Below are 18,236 nucleotides of genomic sequence, written 5' to 3' on the forward strand. Positions count from 1 at the left end.
AAGCACATTGTGTGCCACCACAACCTCCACACAATCAGTGTGGATGTCGGATCCCCACCTCAAGCTGAACCTCGGCAAGACGGAGCTGCTCTTCCTCCCGGGGAAGGACTGCCCGCAACATGATCTCGCCATCACGGTTGACAACTCCATTGTGTCCTCCTCCCAGAGTGCAAAGAATCTTGGCGTGACCCTGGACAACACCCTGTCATTCTCTGCTAACATCAAAGCAGTGACCCGATCCTGCAGGTTCATGCTCTACAACATTCGGAGAGTACGACCCTACCTTACACAGAAAGCGGCACAGGTCCTAATCCAGGCACTTGTCATCTCCCGTCTGGATTACTGCAACTCGCTGTTGGCTGGTTTCCCTGCCTGTGCCATTAAACCCCTGCAACTTATCCAGAACGCTGCAGCGCCTCTGGTGTTCAACCTTCCCAAGTTTTCTCATGTCACCCCGCTCCTCCGCACACTCCACAGGCTTCCAGTTGAAGCTTGCATCTACTACAAGACCATGGTGCTTGCCAACGGAGCTGTGAGGGGAACGGCACCTCCTTACCTTCAGGCTCTGATCAGACCCTACACCCAAACGAGGGCACTACGTTCATCCACCTCTGGCCTGCTAGCCCCCCTACCTCTACGGAAGCACAGTTCCCGCTCAGCCCAGTCAAAGCTATTCGCTGCTCTGGCACCCCAATGGTGGAACAAGCTCCCCCATGACGCCAGGACAGCGGAGTCACTGACCACCTTCCGGAGACACTTGAAACCCCACCTCTTTAAGGAATACCTGGAATAGTATAATAGTAATCCTTCTACCCCCCCTTTACTACCACTGTCTTTTGTCTAAACTAACACCTGACTTATTTCACCTGCTAGCACTGACTTGTTTAAAGAAATGTACTTATTGTGATCGAGATGTAGTTGTCCCACTGGCTATCCTAAGTTGAATGCACCAATTTGTAAGTCGCTCTGGATAACAGCGTCTGCTAAATGACTTAAATGTTAAATGTTAATAAAGAACCAGCCCCAAACCACCAGCCCTCCTCAACAGAGCACATGCTGGTTCCCTCCAGCCCACCTCCGTAGGGTACAGTAGCAACACACGTCCTGTCCAATAATTTCCCAGACCTTTAAAAAAAAAAAATCAGAGGCAGACCGTCTGAGAGACGGCAGCTGAGAGTTTGTGAAAGGCCAGGGAAATGTCAATTTGATTTCTCTGTGACAGAGAGAGTTTGGAAAGGTCTGTGATTAGAACCTGAGAACACCCAGGATCACAGAGTTATGCCCTCTATAAATCAGAGTACAACTCCACAGCCGCGGCCTCATCTCCCCACAACAGAAGTTACCCACCCATCAGGCTCCCACATCTCCCCACAACAGAAGTTACCCACCCATCAGGCTCCCTCATCTCCCCCACAACAGAAGTTACCCACCCATCAGGCTCCCTCATCTCCCCCACAACAGAAGTTACCCACCCATCAGGCTCCCTCATCTCCCCACAACAGAAGTTACCCACCCATCAGGCTCCCTCATCTCCCCCACAACAGAAGTTACTCCCCCTTCTGCTGTCCCCACCTCTCCCAAAAGCCTTGGAAGAGCTTTACATGGAATTTCCAATAGGACACCTGCCTGGGCCCTGGTGAAACAGAGAACTGAGCCCTGTACTAGGTGCAGACACATTTTGGAAAGCAAAGACAAGGTCATTGATTTTGGCTTTAACCACTAACAACCTACCCTTACACACCTCTTTTGCTACCCCTGCACTAAGATTTGTGCCATGGCTCAGCACCTGCGCCCCCTTTACACCAGACCCCCAATACACTTCATTAATCACATCACTGTGTGTCTCTTGCTAAAAAATCACGTTTAAATGTTTTTGTTTGACATATTCCCTCAGTCTCTGCCGCCGTTCATGTTAAGGAAGTCTAACCGTGAAATCTCCATACGAGGTGGGAGGGAAATCACCACAATCAGAAACCAGTAGAGAAGCCCATAAAGCTGCCATGCCAGAAAAAAACATCCATTTAAGCAGATTCTGAAGACATGCCCTTAAGAACCCATGACCCATTTTCTCAGACTATACCGCTTCCTGGGTGAGAGGACACTAAACCCCTCATTCTTCATCACGTGTTGTACTGACCTTACAAACCTTCCAGGATCAATCAAATAAGACTCCAGCAGAACCTTCTTTTTCCCCTTTAGTCTCCATCAGGAACCTAGAAAGTTCTCTCACCGTATATACTGGGCCCTCAGCCTGACTGGCTGTCAGCTCTGGATCCAATGAGCCGTCTGAAAACGAGACCGCCTTGTCCTCCGCTCCCGCATACTCACCTCCCCCCTCTTCCTCCTCCTCCATTGGCACGGTACCGTCCTCCTCCTCCCCAGTCTCTGCCCCCCTGCACTTTCCCCTGATCAGTGCCTCTTCCCCAATGACAGGAAATATTTCCTGGGATGAGCCCACCAAGCCTTCGCCCACCGGAGTCTCTGTTACTACAGAAACCTGCCTCAGCTCATGTAGCCCAGCTGCAACCCTCCCCACCACCGCTTTCTCCACGGCCTGCGCACCACCACTTGACCCTGCTCTACTCTCCTCCTTCCTGGTACCACCACCACTTGACCCTGCTCTACTCTCCTCCCTCCTGGTACCACCACCACTTGACCCTGCTCTACTCTCCTCCTTCCAGGTACCACCACCACTTGACCCTGCTCTACTCTCCTCCTTCCTGGTACCACCACCACTTGACCCTGCTCTACTCTCCTCCTTCCTGGTACCACCACCACTTGACCCTGCTCTACTCTCCTCCCTCCTGGTACCACCACCACTTGACCCTGCTCTACTCTCCTCCCAGCCTCTGCCCCCTGAGTCCTAGTAGGCTGGACAATAGAACAAGTCAAAATTCACTGAAGGCTGTAAAATGGCCAAAGAACATTGGCTGAGCTGGAACACTAGCCTGAGGCCAAAGCAAATGAATTGAAGCGAACCATCACTGAGCCTCTTCTGACTGGAATGATCCTTAGAATTCAATTTTCCCTAAATGGCACCAAAAAATTTCTACCTTTTTATTTCACCACTACAATCTGTTCTTAGGACGAAAAAGAAAAACATAAGTAATAAATAACAACTGGTGTAGAAAGTTAACATCCACACCTCGATGGTGCCAAGTGTGCTTATGTCTGCATTACCAGGAAGTAGGATTTTTTTTAAACTTCTGACTATTTCTGGTCTAGCGATCGATGACAGCAGAGTACACTGCCCAACCTGATGTCATTAGAAAGAGGAGATTATCCTGATTAAAACGGAGTCTGACTTGAAATATACCATTGTGAGATATTTTGTGAAATAAAGAGACATACCTATATTTCCCCAAAAGGAAACAATGGAACGACCTCAGAGTTCCAGGAGTACATGTTGTTTTGGGACGTTTTAACTACCAGCAATACGCTGCCAAAACTTACAAAATTAGAAATAATAGGTTATCTTGATTAAAATGATGTTAAAATTAACCATTAAAATTAATACATATATTTGACATAATTGGTGAAATAGACAGACATGTCCCTATTTCCCCAAAACAATGGCAGTCTGAAAGTTCTAAGAGCAGTCTTTTATTTAACCAGTTTACCATTTATCTACGACCATTTGCCTTTTTGTGGATTGTTTACATTTAGTTTACATTTACATGTGAGTCATTTAGCAGACGCTCTTAATCTAGCGCTTAAGAGCGTTGGGCAGCGTCGAAAGGTGGCTGGTTCGAATCCGCTGAGCCGACTAGGTGAGAAATCTGAACCCTTGTACATCGAGCAGATTTAGGCACTTAACCCTAGTCGTTCTGAATAAGAGCGTCTGCTAAATGACTCACATGTAAATGTAAACTAGGCCTCTGTGAAAGCGTGGCAATAACTTATTAACTTTACATTATTCACAGACAGACTCCTCTGAAGGCAGGCAGGCAGCACACTCCTGAAAACTAACTGCTCAGCAAAGCAAAGGCTCTTTTGAGAGCTACCAGATTTATATATAAAAAAGCTCATTTTCAGTGTGTGTCCAGTGTCTGTTTATATGTTAAGGGAGTGTTACTTTAGCAGAAAATGTCACCCATCTAAATATATATATTATTTTTTAGATAATTAACTAAATGTATGGTGTTTTTGGTTTATGTCCGTTTCATTGTTTGTTATGCTATGAATTGTTATTTTATGGTTGTAAGTAATCAAATGAACTAGAACATTTTATATTTAGCAATTTTGAGTAATTACCACTTTAGTAAGGATACACTTAGTAAGGATATACACTTTATTCCGTACTACTGCAGCTGCTAAATAATTCCAATAGAAGGCAGCATAAGACCACGAATGACATTTCAGAAGATTAGTTTAGTTCTCTCCCTGGATACACCACCACTCCACCTCACAGGAAAACTCCTGCCTGAGCTTTTTACTGTCCCTTTCCACACTGCTAACGCAAGAGGAAGGACTGAAAACACATTACTGTGAAGTAATATAATGATGATTCATGTTTATTAAAACCTGTTTTTATGCTCATGTTTAAAAATTATACCTCATTACTATAACGATTATCAAAAAGCGCGAACATTAATTCAGTCACCTTTGGTCGACAAAAATGTATTTTTCTAGTACATTCATTGTCAAATTCATCAACCAGCACAGAGCCACTCTGCCTTCTCGAACAAGTAGCCAACTCAACAAGCCCCGCAAAAAGCTTGTGCCGTCAGCGGCAGCGAGCACTCTGCCTTCTAGCACAAGCGAGGGGCATGTTGAGGTAAATTTTCTAACTGCGATGGTTGCATGATTTATTGGTGGGCTGGAATATATCAGATATTAAGATGATGTCATAATGCATGTTTACTAGGGTTGAGGTTAGCGCATCTGACTAGTGATTATTTGGCGGGGTTCAATACCTGCTAGAGTTAATATTTTGTTGCTCTCCCAAAAGCAACACAGGCCTAATACGAGATATATAGCTAACTGTAAAGTAATGAGTGACCTTTTTAGAAAATCATAGGACATAGTCTTTGGTTGCATGCTATTTTATGCTTGTAGCCTATAACTGATGCTTTGTGGTCTTATGCAGCCATCTATTGGAAATATTTAGCAATTAAAAGTTATTAATTCACGTAAAGACATTGGTGAGGCAGCTGAGAAATAAAGTGTATTTTTCGTATTAATTCTGTAGATCAGTCTCAAACCTGCCCCACCTATGACATGCCAATTGCTGGACTTTCACATAGAGGTTACTAGGTCACACCCAGTTCAAACCACATTTAAAAAATAAAACAAATGTGTTGTTTATCAAGTGTTCTGCCTTGCAATAATACATATAATAAAATTACTAATAAAGGTTACATAGGTTTTATTTAAAAAATAACAATAAATGCTATTTAGTACTATAATGGTATTTACTAACATAAAATTATTACTAAAATAGTTTCTAAACGTGTTTCTAGGCTACCCTACCCTAGAATTAGGGTTGGGGTTAAAGTTAAGGCTAAAATAGGTTATAAGTAGGGTTAGAGTTTCTGTATAGCACTTTGTGACATCTGCTGATGTAAAAGGACTTTATAAACATTTGATTGATTGATTGTTAGGTTTAGGTTATTTAAAGCAAAATAAATGAATAGGTTTATAGCCCTCTTGCTCCACCCTGTGGCCTTCTGTGGGTACTACATACCTCATTCACGACACTTACTAGGCTCATTATCTGAGGTAGCAACTGTGTCAGATCTATAAATCAATGAGCTACACCTATCCATTTAGTTTACAACTCAGTGAACCTGCGCAGCATTCGCTCAATTCAATGCCTACGAACTTACAGATTTCGACGCATATCAAATTACCCAGCAGTAATATAAAACAATACATGTAAAACACTTTTTTTTAAAGGTTATTTCTTAATTGAAAAAATGTATTCTGGCTGTTTAAAATCGGCTACATCTTGAAAAAGAGGACGGACATGCGTTTTGTTTAGGTTATACACCTTTTTCTGAAAGAAAATATGATTAACTGCTGACCAGAAAATGTTAATTGTTTGATTGCTATGCGCCAACCATATGTAGCACTGTGGGTCACCACAACGTGTACACAGGTGAACAGTGAGTTTGCTCACCAAGTAGTCATAACCTTGTTAATAATAAGTTACCTGAGGTAAAGCTACAATGTTAGCACACGGGCTGGTCTCATTACCAACAATAGTGAAGCTGGCATTGTGACGCAGAACAATGGGCTGGGAATATAACTTTCATTAGGCGAGTTGGTGCCACAGAGCTCAATACAACTAATAGGAGCTGGCAGGGTGAAACATGTCCTATTATTTCTAACCTACGGCAAGCATCTGGGACATATGGTAATATTATGAAACTGGGCTCCATGGCGGATGCAATTAAGTAGTTTTATCAGAAAAAGGTGTTAAAAATGTATTGTGTCCAGCCTAGTCCTAGCCCCCGCTGCCTGCACTAACATTATGCCCTACATCCCCACACTAGAAACACCCAAAACTATCTGTGCTAGCAAACCCTGCGTTCCACCCCTCCCCTGCGTAACCTTGAAGTTTGTTAAGAAACAAACACTTGTCTACGAAAAGAGACAACATGTTTATCGGATTCCGCTTGGCACCCAGCCGAGAGCACACGAAAACCACTTGAAAATTTACCAAAACTAACCAACTACTTACAGTCTGTTCGTAAGTAATAAACGGAGGCAGATTAGCCACAACTCTTGTCGAAAGAGGCGACACACCCCTCACAAAAATCCCACTCGCAACAAGACAAACCTTTTTCATTAACACAACCACCGCCTTGTTCATTCTGGATGCAGAGTGCAGATGTTCTGCTCCAACCTGTTCGCCGACCATGAGCAAAACTTCCTCCACACCTTTCTCCGGAACGCACCCGAAGTGACAGCATTTCTTCTCCACTCGGTTGAAGCCATTACGCCGCACTAACAAACTACCCCTACTCCCCCCTCAACTCTAAACGATAAACAGTGGAAACCAATAAACAAACCCTCCACCATGAGAAAATAAATTCAGAAAATACGCAAGAACCAAAAGAAAAAAGAATAGTAGCCCTCCTCACGAACCACAAAACTCTCACACAACCAACTTCTTCTTCTATGATATAATGGCGGTCCACAAACCAACGTTAAAGGTGCATGCCGCCACCTACTGTGCTGGAGTGTGTGGTCAATCACGGTTTCCAACATTTCTAAATCCTCCTACCTAACTCAGTACTTCTGAGAAAATAAAGAAGAGCCCTACTAACTTCTAATAGACCCTCCCCCATCCCCAAAATCCCTTCCAACCCCCAACCCCGTCCAACCTCAATGACCCTACACTTCAATCTTTCCCTCTCTTCAACATACTTACAACAATATAACAACACATGCTCCACCGTTTCATCGACCGTACCCCCAGACACAAACCATTCCCATGCTTGCCAACCAGATGTAATGACCGAGTTCAATGTACAATGTCCTAAGCGCAATCGAGTAAACACCACCTCTTCCTTCCTAATCTGACTTTTGAATCTTGGTCCATCGACCTTTCTGTAAAACTGTAAACTATTCATATAAATGCCGGCCCTTGTGCTCAGAGTACCATCTCTTCTGCCACACATCTATCAAAATGGCTCTGATCTTGGCCTCACCTCTACCCAGTGGAACATTAATATCAATTATATCTCGTTTCAAAGCTCTTTTAGCTAACTGGTCTTCAATTTCATTCCCTTCCACACCCGAATGTGCTGGGACCCAGCAGAATCTCACTACTACACCCATTCTCTCAATTATCCATAATAACAGTAATACCTCCAATAGCAGGTAACTCCTATTAGATTTACCAGATGATAAACTATTCAATATAGACAAAGAATCAGAGTATACTATAATTCTAACAGGTTGTACGTCCTCCACCCACTGGAGGGCAACTATTATCGGCAACAGTTCAACTGAGTATACTGACAGTTCATCTGTTAGTCTTCTACATACCTGCACATCAAATTCAGGAACGTAAACGCCTGCTCCTGTGCGCCTACTATCCGTACATACAAAAGCATCTCACCTGCCTCCACCAGTAAGACACATACAGATGTTGATTTAAATGCACCAATACATATCCTTAAAGCTTTATACTGGATTCTGTCTTTGCCGCTGTTCCATAAACTATACACCCAAAATTAATTGTCGTCCTGATCAGAGCTCTATAAATATCCATCAACGATTGTCTGTCAGCACCCCATTCATAACCAGAGACTCACAAAACCAACTACCGTAAAAGTGATGGAATGAGAGAGACAGAGACATCGTTACAACTCTGTCACAGCCATAATATAACGGTTCTTCTTCTTTGGAGTTTAACGGTGGTTGGTATCCAATATGTTGCATTACCGCTCCCCAACTGGACTATAATATCAATCCATTATACTTTGTAATAATACAAAAAACACCCTTCAACTAACCCTACACTCATTAAATACCCACTACCCCATTCCACTACTTTGACCCTATCTGCTCCTGCACCATGCCAACGGCCTGGGAGGACGGGACACCACCCCTCAACACACCCTGTAACTCTTCTGAAGTCAAATCTCGTATGCCCAAATACTTCTCTGCAGCTGCCACCACAACATCTATTTTCTGTGATATACATTCAATTTCTTCAGTACAGTTAATAAACATTGCTATGAATGGTAAGAAGCTAACTTTACTGAAGCATATCACTCGTTGGCCTATCCCTCTGTGCTGGCACAGATCTACTACTCACAGGGATCCTCTCAGGATCTCTCACCCTTGACCCATCCTCCTCTACTTTCTTCACTGTCTCAGCATACGACACCTTCTGCACTACTCTGACTCTAGCCACCTCAACCTACCTCTCTCGCAGCTGGACACTTCAGATCCCCAGCAACATGGGCATCCGAACAGTTGACACACAACTTTATCCACCGAAACTACACAATCCTCTATCCCATGCCCTCCAGCACACTTCCCACATCTTGGAATCTCCCTCCTACAAACTGCTGCAACATTACCATAAACGTTGCACCTGAATCAGTGCAGTGGATTCGGCACAAAAGCTCTAACAGGGATAACTGATTTATCCTAACATGACTTATCGGGTAAAGACTGAAAACTCGGAAAGAGCTGACAGTGACTCCTCTGTTTCACCACGCTCACCACCAGGTCTGCGTCACACCAAATGGCGGGCATCACAAACACCAGGAATCTTCAACTTGAATTGCTCCACCTCCACACTTAACGCTACCCCAGAAATCACTCCTTTCAATGGTGCCCTGTTCCTAAGAGCAAAGCAAGAAACAGATCTTGACCAAAGTTGCGTGACACGGAGCGCACACTCCCTCTGGTCAGAAGAAACACAAACAAATATCACAAGTCCACTACAGGTTACCTTCACTGATTCAACTACACGCAACTCCTTTCCCACCAACCTTAAACCACAAATGGATCTACCAAAAGGTATGGATCCACTTTCTCCAAAAATGTAACTCCTACTGCACCAGATTCTTCTTTATCATGTCCATTGATGGCAGGCTCTGGTTCTGAGCTCATCACCACACCTTCTAACTCACTTAATTCTCCCTCATTAATTTCCATTTCACCTCCAGAACTCAGTCTGGCGAATGGCTCACTCTGTTTTCACTTGAATTATAACATGTGAAATGTCTCTATTCCTTTGAACATTTTGTGAGTGTAATGTTTACTGTTCATTTCTGACTGTTTATTTCACTTTTGTTTATTATCTACTTCTCTTGCTTTGGCAATGTAAACATATGTTTCCCATGCCAATAAAGCCCTTTTGAATTTAATTGAATTTAGAGCTCCATGTATGAAAAAAAAATAATGTATGCACTCACTAACTGTAAGTCGCTCTGGATAAGAGTGTCTGATAAATGACTAAAATGTAAAAAAAATTAATGTATAGGGGACATGAGTCGGTCATGGTTACTCAAGGTTATGTGGCGATGTAGCCCGCCTGCGACTTCAAAATATTAGTGTTGGCCCACGGCCTAATAGGGAATGGTCAAGATGTTGGTTTCTCCCATGGTAGACCTGGGTTCATATTCCGCTGGTTACATTAAGTAGTCTATTCTCTGAAAGGGGTCGAGACAGCCTGTTCCCAACAGTGGGCTCAGTGGGATTGGAGACGGGTCCCTCTCCCTCTCTCTCTCTCTCTCTCTCTCTCTCTGACTGGAGGAGAGAAGTGAAATAGTGTGTCTCCTCTGGTCAACAATACTCACCTTGAGAGACTCCACAGCCTGTTGGAACTCCTTCAGCTCCTTCTCTCTCTCCTGGAGTCTCTGCTGGACCTTCTGCTGACTCATCCCCAGCTGCCTCTGTGGAGAATCACTCTTCAATGAGCTATCAAGCTTTATTTGTCCAGTAGATCAATAGTATAGTAATGTGACATAGGGCACATAGAGAGGAAGTTCTAAAATCTTGAGGAAGTCCCTTTCCAATATTATATATTTTTATGTTGCTATGTGAATGATTATAGTTATGGTAGACGTACATGTATCAAGGGGTTGAGGCTGAACTTTGCACTCATAAAATGGCATTCAGAATGATAATAGTGTTTGATTTTAGATAATGGTGATAGATTTAGAGCAAACTCAATATACTCAAGGTTTGTGTTCATATTTGTTCTGCTGAGGATCAATTTGATTTGAATTCTCTCATATTCAAACAGCCTTAGTTCCTACTGTATCTTTAAGTCTTTGTTTATCAGAAAGTCACCAACAAGTAGTTCTGGTCTTACCTGTTTCTCAGTCCTCTCTGCTGCAGCTGACACTGTATCGTGGCCTTTATGTTTATCCATTGTACGCATACAGATACACTGTTGATCGGTACGACAGTAAACCTCCAGCAGTTTGTCATGATCAGAGCAGACCTTCTCCTGTAGTTGTGTGGTGGCTCTGACCAGCTTGTGCTTCTTGAAAGCAGGAAATTCATAGTGAGGTTGGAGGTGAGTCTCACAGTAAGAGGCCAGACATGCCAGACAAGACATGAGGGCTTTCTGCTTTCTGGTCCCAGTGCAGAAATCACACGCCACATCTCCAGGTCCAGCATAGCACAGAGCAGGAGGGGGGCAGCCTGGAGTCCTGTCTTCTTCAGTTTCTCCACCACTTCAGCCAACATGTTATTTTCCTCAGAGTAGGCCTTGGAGTGAAGGTCTGTCTGCACTGAGGACAGCTATGGACCCCTTTCAGAACATCCTGATCCCAGCAGCCCTCAACACAGCGCCTACAGTAACTGTGTCCACAGGCAGTAGTGACCGGCTCCTTCAGTAGATCCAGACAGACAGAACAACAGAACTGGTCCTGGTCCAGCAGAACACCCTGATGAGCCTTTGGACGGTTGTTCACTCTCACACAGACAGACGACACGAGACTCAGATCAGTTTTGTTTCCACAGAAGAGAGTTTGTGGAGAGGGATGGACTTCCTGGTTGTGCCAGAGGGTGGGGTTAGAAGGAGGGAGGGGGAGGGAGGGAGGGAGGGAGGGAGGGAGGGAGGGGTTTGAGAATGGAAGAAGAGAGAGAGGGACGGCATGCAACAGCAAGAGAGAGACAAATAGTTTTGTTCCTGTGGTGAATTATTATTAATAAATTGTAAGGTTTAATGGACAATGAGGTAGAACTGGGTTAATCAAGAGCATAAAGTTAGAATTCTTTGTTACTGGGCCAGGAATTGTATTGGGTCATTTAATTTCACTGTGTGGGTGAGTAGAGCGGGAATCTGCCCTAGGGTCAGAGTGCTTGCTCTTACTTAAATCCATGGCTGTCTTATCTGATGAGAGACTGAAACTAGCTTGGGGCCATTTGTTTTAGTCTTCAAACACAGTGAAAAGAGCCAGGGTTGAACAGAGTTTAAATAAACATGAGTGTTTTTTGTAAGATAAGGATTGATTGATTGTAGTACTCTGGATTTAATGAAAGTTGAGTTTAGCCGCTCTCAGAGACAAAGGAAGTGGGCGGAACAATACAATTATTATTATTTGTAATAAAGTATAGTGGTTATTTTCTACAACATTCCTTCAGCCAGAGGGTGGGGTTAGAAGAAGGGAGGAAGAGAGAGAGGAACTGCATGCAACAGGAAGAGGGAGACAAATAGTTTTATAATATAATAATATATAATAATAATATAATAATATAATAATAATAATAATATAATAATATACCATTTAGCAGACGCTTTTATCCAAAGCGACTTACAGTCGTGCGTGCATACATTTTTGTGTATGGGATCGAACCCACTATCTTGGCGTTACAAGCGCCGTGCTCTACCAGCTGGAACAAATGAAATAATGAATCATAAAATGTGAGTTGTTGAATATATAAAGGATAACAGTTTCTATGAACTACATATGTGTAATTATTTTAATGACCTTTTATAATGCCTTATAATACACTTACTTGTTTAAATTAAGCAATAAGGCCTGAGGAGGTGTTGTATATAGCCAATTTACAGTACCACAGCTAAGAGCTGTTCTTAGGCACAACGCAACGTGGATTGAGAATTATGGAACACTTTCAAAAATCAAATCACATTTTATTGGTCGCATACCCATATTTAGCAGATATTATTGCGGGTGTGGCAAAATGCTTGTGTTCCTGGCTCCAACAGTGCAGTAATAACTACAATACACAACAATACACACTAATCTAAAAAGAAAAAGGACAGGAATTAGAAATTTAAAAATATTGGGACGAGCAATGTTAGAGTCCGAGTGTGTGGTGTATATATACACTGCTCAAAAAAATAAAGGGAACTCTAAAATAACACATCCTAGATCTGAATGAATGAAATAATCTTATTAAATACTTTTTTCTTTACATAGTTGAATGTGCTGACAACAAAATCACACAAAAAATGATCAATGGAAATCAAATGTATCTGTAGATCCCGGCAGTCTGAGTCGGGTCCTGTCTGTGGACTAGTTTTATGTTCGTGATCTCCAGTTTCCCGAGGGTTCTGGAGCGCTCCGGGGAGCCTCTTGATTTCCGCACCTGCATCCCATCAGCAATCTGCACACCTGGTCCTGATCATCACCCTTCTTAGGCTCTGGCCTAACATCCATTCCCCTGCCGGATCGTTAGCCATGAACAGTAGGTTTGCCAGAGTATCAGTCTTAGAGCCTAGCGTTAGTTTTGTTGTTTTTGCACCTTGTTGGTTTGTTGCTTACTCACCCCCGTTTTGTTCCATCTGCAGTCACCCGTCCGGAACCTTCATCCAACCTCTGCCTGGTGGTCGGCGGCTGCCGACCCAGGATGGGATCAACCACTGCACCCCCAACAACTAATCAACGCCGCCCGCTCTGTTCCCTGGATTATTCAGCATCACTCTTGAATTTGTAATAAACACTCACCTTCGTTTCAACTTACCTTGTCCTGGTCTGCTTCTGGGTTCTGGCTTAGCAACTCGTGACAGTATCAACCCATGGAGGTCTGGATTTGGAGTCACCCTCAAAATTAAAGTGGAAAACCTCACTACAGGCTGATCCAACTTTGATGTAATGTCCTTAAAACAAGTCAAAATGAGGCTCAGTAGTGTGTGTGGCCTCCACGTGCCTGTATGACCTCCCTACAATGCCTGGGCATGCTCCTGATGAGGTGGCGGATGGTCTCCTGGACAGTCTGTGGTGCAACGTGGCGTTGGTGGATGGAGCGAGACATGATGTCCCAGATGTGCTCAATTGGATTCAGGTCTGGGGAACGGGCGGGCCAGTCCATAGCATCAATGCCTTCCTCTTGCAGGAACTGCTGACACACTCCAGCCACATGAGGTCTAGCATTATCTTGCATTGGAGGAACCCAGGGACAACCGCACCAGCATATGGTCTCACAAGGGGTCTGAGGATCTCATCTCGGTACCTAATGGCAGTCAGGCTACCTCTGGCGAGCACATGGGGGCTGTGCGGCCCCCAAAGAAATGCCACCCACACCATGACTGACCCACCGCCAAACCGGTCATGCTGGAGGATGTTGCAGGCAGCAGAACGTTCTCCACGCGTCTCCAGACTCTGTCACGTCTGTCACATATGCTCAGTGTGAACCTGCTTTCATCTGTGAAGAGCACAGGGCGCCAGTGGCGAATTTGCCAATCTTGGTGTTCTCTGGCAAATGCCAAACGTCCTGCACGGTGTTGGGCTGTAAGCACAACCCCCACCTGTGGACGTCGTGCCCTCATACCGCCCTCATGGAGTCTGTTTCTGACCGTTTGAGCAGACACATGCACATTTGTGGCCTGCTGGAGGTCATTTTGCAGGGCACTGGCAGTGCTCCTCCTTGCACAAAGGCGGAGGTAGCAGTCCTGCTGCTGGGTTGTTGCCCTCCAAAGGCCTCCTCCACGTCTCCTGATGTACTGGCCTGTCTCCTGGTAGCGCCTCCATGCTCTGGACACTACGCTGACAGACACAGCAAACCTTCTTGCCACAGCTCGCATTGATGTGCCATCCTGGATGAGCTGCACTACCTGAGCCACTTGTGTGGGTTGTAGACTCCGTCTCATGCTACCACTAGAGTGAAAGCACCGCCAGCATTCAAAAGTGACCAAAACATCAGCCAGGAAGCATAGGAACTGAGAAGTGGTCTGTGGTCACCACCTGCAAAACCAGTCCTTTATTGGGGGTGTCTTGCTAATTGCCTATAATTTCTACCTGTTGTCTATTCCATTTGCACAACAGCATGTGAAATGTATTGTCAATCAGTGTTGCTTCCTAAGTGGACAGTTTGATTTCACAGAAGTGTGATTGACTTGGAGTTACATTGTGTTGTTTAGTATTTCCCTTTATTTTTTTTGAGCAGTGTATATATATATATATATATATATATATGATATATATATATATATATATATTGATCAGTGTGTTTTTCTGTAACACACTTGGTATCACAATTCTTGAACCCTTAAACAGAATTCCATCAAGTCCAGATAGCTCATCCCTGTATTGACCATATGGGTATGGTATAGCTTATACAGACTACCTGCATGTTGGCTTGAATCACCTTTTGCAAACACTCATCTTCTGCAGTAGCACGTGAAATAACTGTCCACATTTCATCTGAGACTGGGCAACTCTTTCTGATAAGGTTTACATGTATGGTCTCGTCCTGCTCGGTATATCTGGTTTGGTTCTGAGCTGTCAAAAGCTCTGGACAATGTGTCTGCCACTAACAATTCTTTCCCTGGCCTGTACTCGGGATGCAAGTCATATTTCTGAAGTTTTAGAAACAGTCTGTTCCCTTGGTGGTGTGTGTGTTGCAGACCCTTCTTTACAATAGTAACTTAAGGTTGATGATCTGTTTCATCCCACACTGTTTTACCACAGATAAACACACTGAATGTCTCACATGCATATGACAGTGCCAATGCCTCTTTCTCAATCTGAGCATAGTTACACTCAGAAGTTGTCAGAGCCCTGGAGGCATATGCAACTGGGCGCCATCTAGTGCCATACTGCTGTAACAACACTGCACCTTAACCTACTTTAGAGGCATCTGTTGAGATTTAGGTTTTGAGCAATTTACCATAGAACCAAAGTACTGGAGCATGCATGATCAATGCCTTGAGCTCCTCAAAACTCTTTCTGATGATTACTGTTCCAACACCAATCTGTAGTTTTACACAGTAGACTTCTCATCTGACTAGTGTGAGTTGCCAGATTAGGTTCAAATTAGCCCACATAGTTAACCATCCCTTAGAACCTTTGTATGTCCTCTTGATCTGTAGGCAGTGGCATGTTCTTGATGGCGGTCACTTTGCTCTGGTCTGTCTGAACACCTTCACATGTTAGTTTTTCACCCATGAAGGTTATTTCTGTCTTTCTGAATTCCCATTTTTCTGCGTTTAGCTTTAGCCCATTATCTCTGGCTAGATCAAGTGCTGCTTTCAACCTGGTGCTCTTCAAGAGTCTGAGCCCATATTAGCACATCATCAATGGACACTGTGGTGCCTGACACACTCTCAGATATCTGTTGGACTGTCCTATGAAAGACTTCTGGTGCTGAAGTGAGACCAAACGGGAGCCTTTTAAATGACTACCTACCAAAAGGAGGATTGAAAGTATAAAGCTTGTACTCTCCTTGTCTTGACTGATCTGCCAAAACCCTGATGAGGGCGTCTAGCTTTGAGTGGTATTTAGCCCCTGCTATGTCCCAGAATATCTCCCCTCTGGTAGGCAGCTGAAAGTGTTCCCTTTTTACATGCTTGTTTAGCTCTTTTGGATCCATACACAGTCTGAGCGAGCCGTCTTCCTTCTCAACTATTACTAGTGAGTGGACCCATTCAGTAGGCTCTTCTACTTTGTCTAGGATATCTAAGGACTCTAGCCTCAGCAGCTCTGCTTTTAGCTAGTCTCTTAGTGATAATGGTACCGTTCTAGGTGCATGGATCACTGGTCTATTTGGCTGATCTAACTCCATTTTGTACTGCACCTTGAGTTTTCCTATTCCCTGAAAAAACATCAGCATATGCATCCTCAACATTAGTCATTTCACCATATGAACCCATTTCACTAGACCCAGTAAGTTACATGACTTTAACCCAATGATGGGTGTTGTTTCTCCCTTTACTATGACAAACGGAACCTTGTGAGATTCATCATCTACCTCCAGCACCAACCTGCATGTCCCTGAAGACCACTGGTTTTACCTGTAACCGTAACAATTCAGTCTCTGGAATGATGTTGACCTGTGCTCCAGTGTCAAGTTTGAACACAATATCAGTTCCATTAGTCTTGTAGGTAGCAGTCCTCGTCTGGTCCTGCAAGTGTGACTGTTCCCACAAAGAGGTCACCCAAAGACCCCTCACTGTACTCATTGTCACCACTGTTGTCCTGGTCCTCGTTGACACAGTGTACAGTATTTTGTTGTCTCCGCTGCCTGCATTTGAGTGAGAAGGGGTTCTTCATGCCACAGTTGTAACACTATTTTCTATATGCTGGGCACTGGCAAGGTCTGTGCTCTCCTCCACAGCTGCTGCAGGAGCGCTGGTTCCCTGAAGTGTGCTGCTGTCCTTTGAAGTTAGCCGTAGCTCTTCCTTTGCTAAAATACTCCACTTTGCATACTGTTTCACTAAGACCACCACTGTCCATTGACCGTATGCTACTCTGAGTCACCCCTCTAGCTTGTCTCTCACCCCCATGACAATTCTCTCTCGTATCAGCGAGTCTGCAATTTGATCGAAATTACACAACTGACATTTCAGTTTGAAGTCCATAATAAATTCCTCAAGTCTCTGTTTCATTCTGACATCTACTGTTGAAAACATACCTCGTTTCTTCTGGGAGTACAAAAAGACAGACATTTGGCTAACACCAGTTCATAATCTGCTTGCTCTTCATCCATTAGCTGAAAGCTGTTGTAGACATCAATGGTGTCCTAGACTGTGAGAAACAGTGCAACCTTCTGTGCGTCGTCTTTTCCAGCCGCTCCTATCGCCGTCAGATAGAGGGTGAAACGCTGCTTGAACCGCTTCCATTGCTCTTCAACGTTGCCGTTCAGTTTCAGTTCTGTTGGAGGCTTTAGCTGCTCCATGTCGTTAGCCAGCTAGCACTGCAAAATGACTAGCTACATGCACTGCACGCTCCGTTAGCTCCGGCGTGGTTATTTTTTTACCTCAGTCTCATTAGCCCAGTGGCTAGTTAGCTAACGTTAGTCAAGTTTGCTAGTTGATATATGTGTATGCACCGTTCAGCATTTTCCACCAAAACTCGATGATGGATGAGTCAAAGGCGAGTTATTTCACTCCTTGTACCATCTTGTATCTTCTTGTCTAAGAAATACTAAAGAAAAGAACTGTTCTTTAAAACATAAGTCCTTCTTTATTGAAGTTAACCGGCGCCGTACAAGTATCGTGTATTGAGATGAGATCTCCCGCTCTCCCACTCCTCTGCGCAGGCTGCTCGTCCCCTAAGTCAGGGGTGTCAAACTCATTTTAGCTCAGAGGCCACATGGAGGAAAATCTATTCCCAAGTGGGCCGGACCGGTAAAATCATGGTATATATAACTTAAAAACAACAACTTCAGATTGTTTTCTTTGTTTTAATACGATCAACATAAAACATAAAGCTGGAGCCTGAGGACAGTGTGTCCAAAATAGTACAAGCACAACATCACTATTAATCATAAAACACATCAAGTTTATTTGAAAATTCTAAAGAAAAAGAACACACAAACACACAATGCCTCAGTGATTAACAGAACTGTTT

At 43.9% G+C, this 18,236-nt stretch overlaps 1 pseudogene; it reads right to left on the reverse strand.

The window, feature by feature from the left end:
* Nucleotides 1-10,100: 10,100 nt before the first annotated feature.
* Nucleotides 10,101-17,562, reverse strand: LOC123487262 (annotated as a pseudogene).
* Between the last annotated feature and the right edge of the window lie 674 nt (nt 17,563-18,236).

Source organism: Coregonus clupeaformis, unplaced genomic scaffold (assembly GCF_020615455.1).
Source record: "Coregonus clupeaformis isolate EN_2021a unplaced genomic scaffold, ASM2061545v1 scaf1578, whole genome shotgun sequence".
Lineage (NCBI taxonomy): Eukaryota > Metazoa > Chordata > Actinopteri > Salmoniformes > Salmonidae > Coregonus > Coregonus clupeaformis.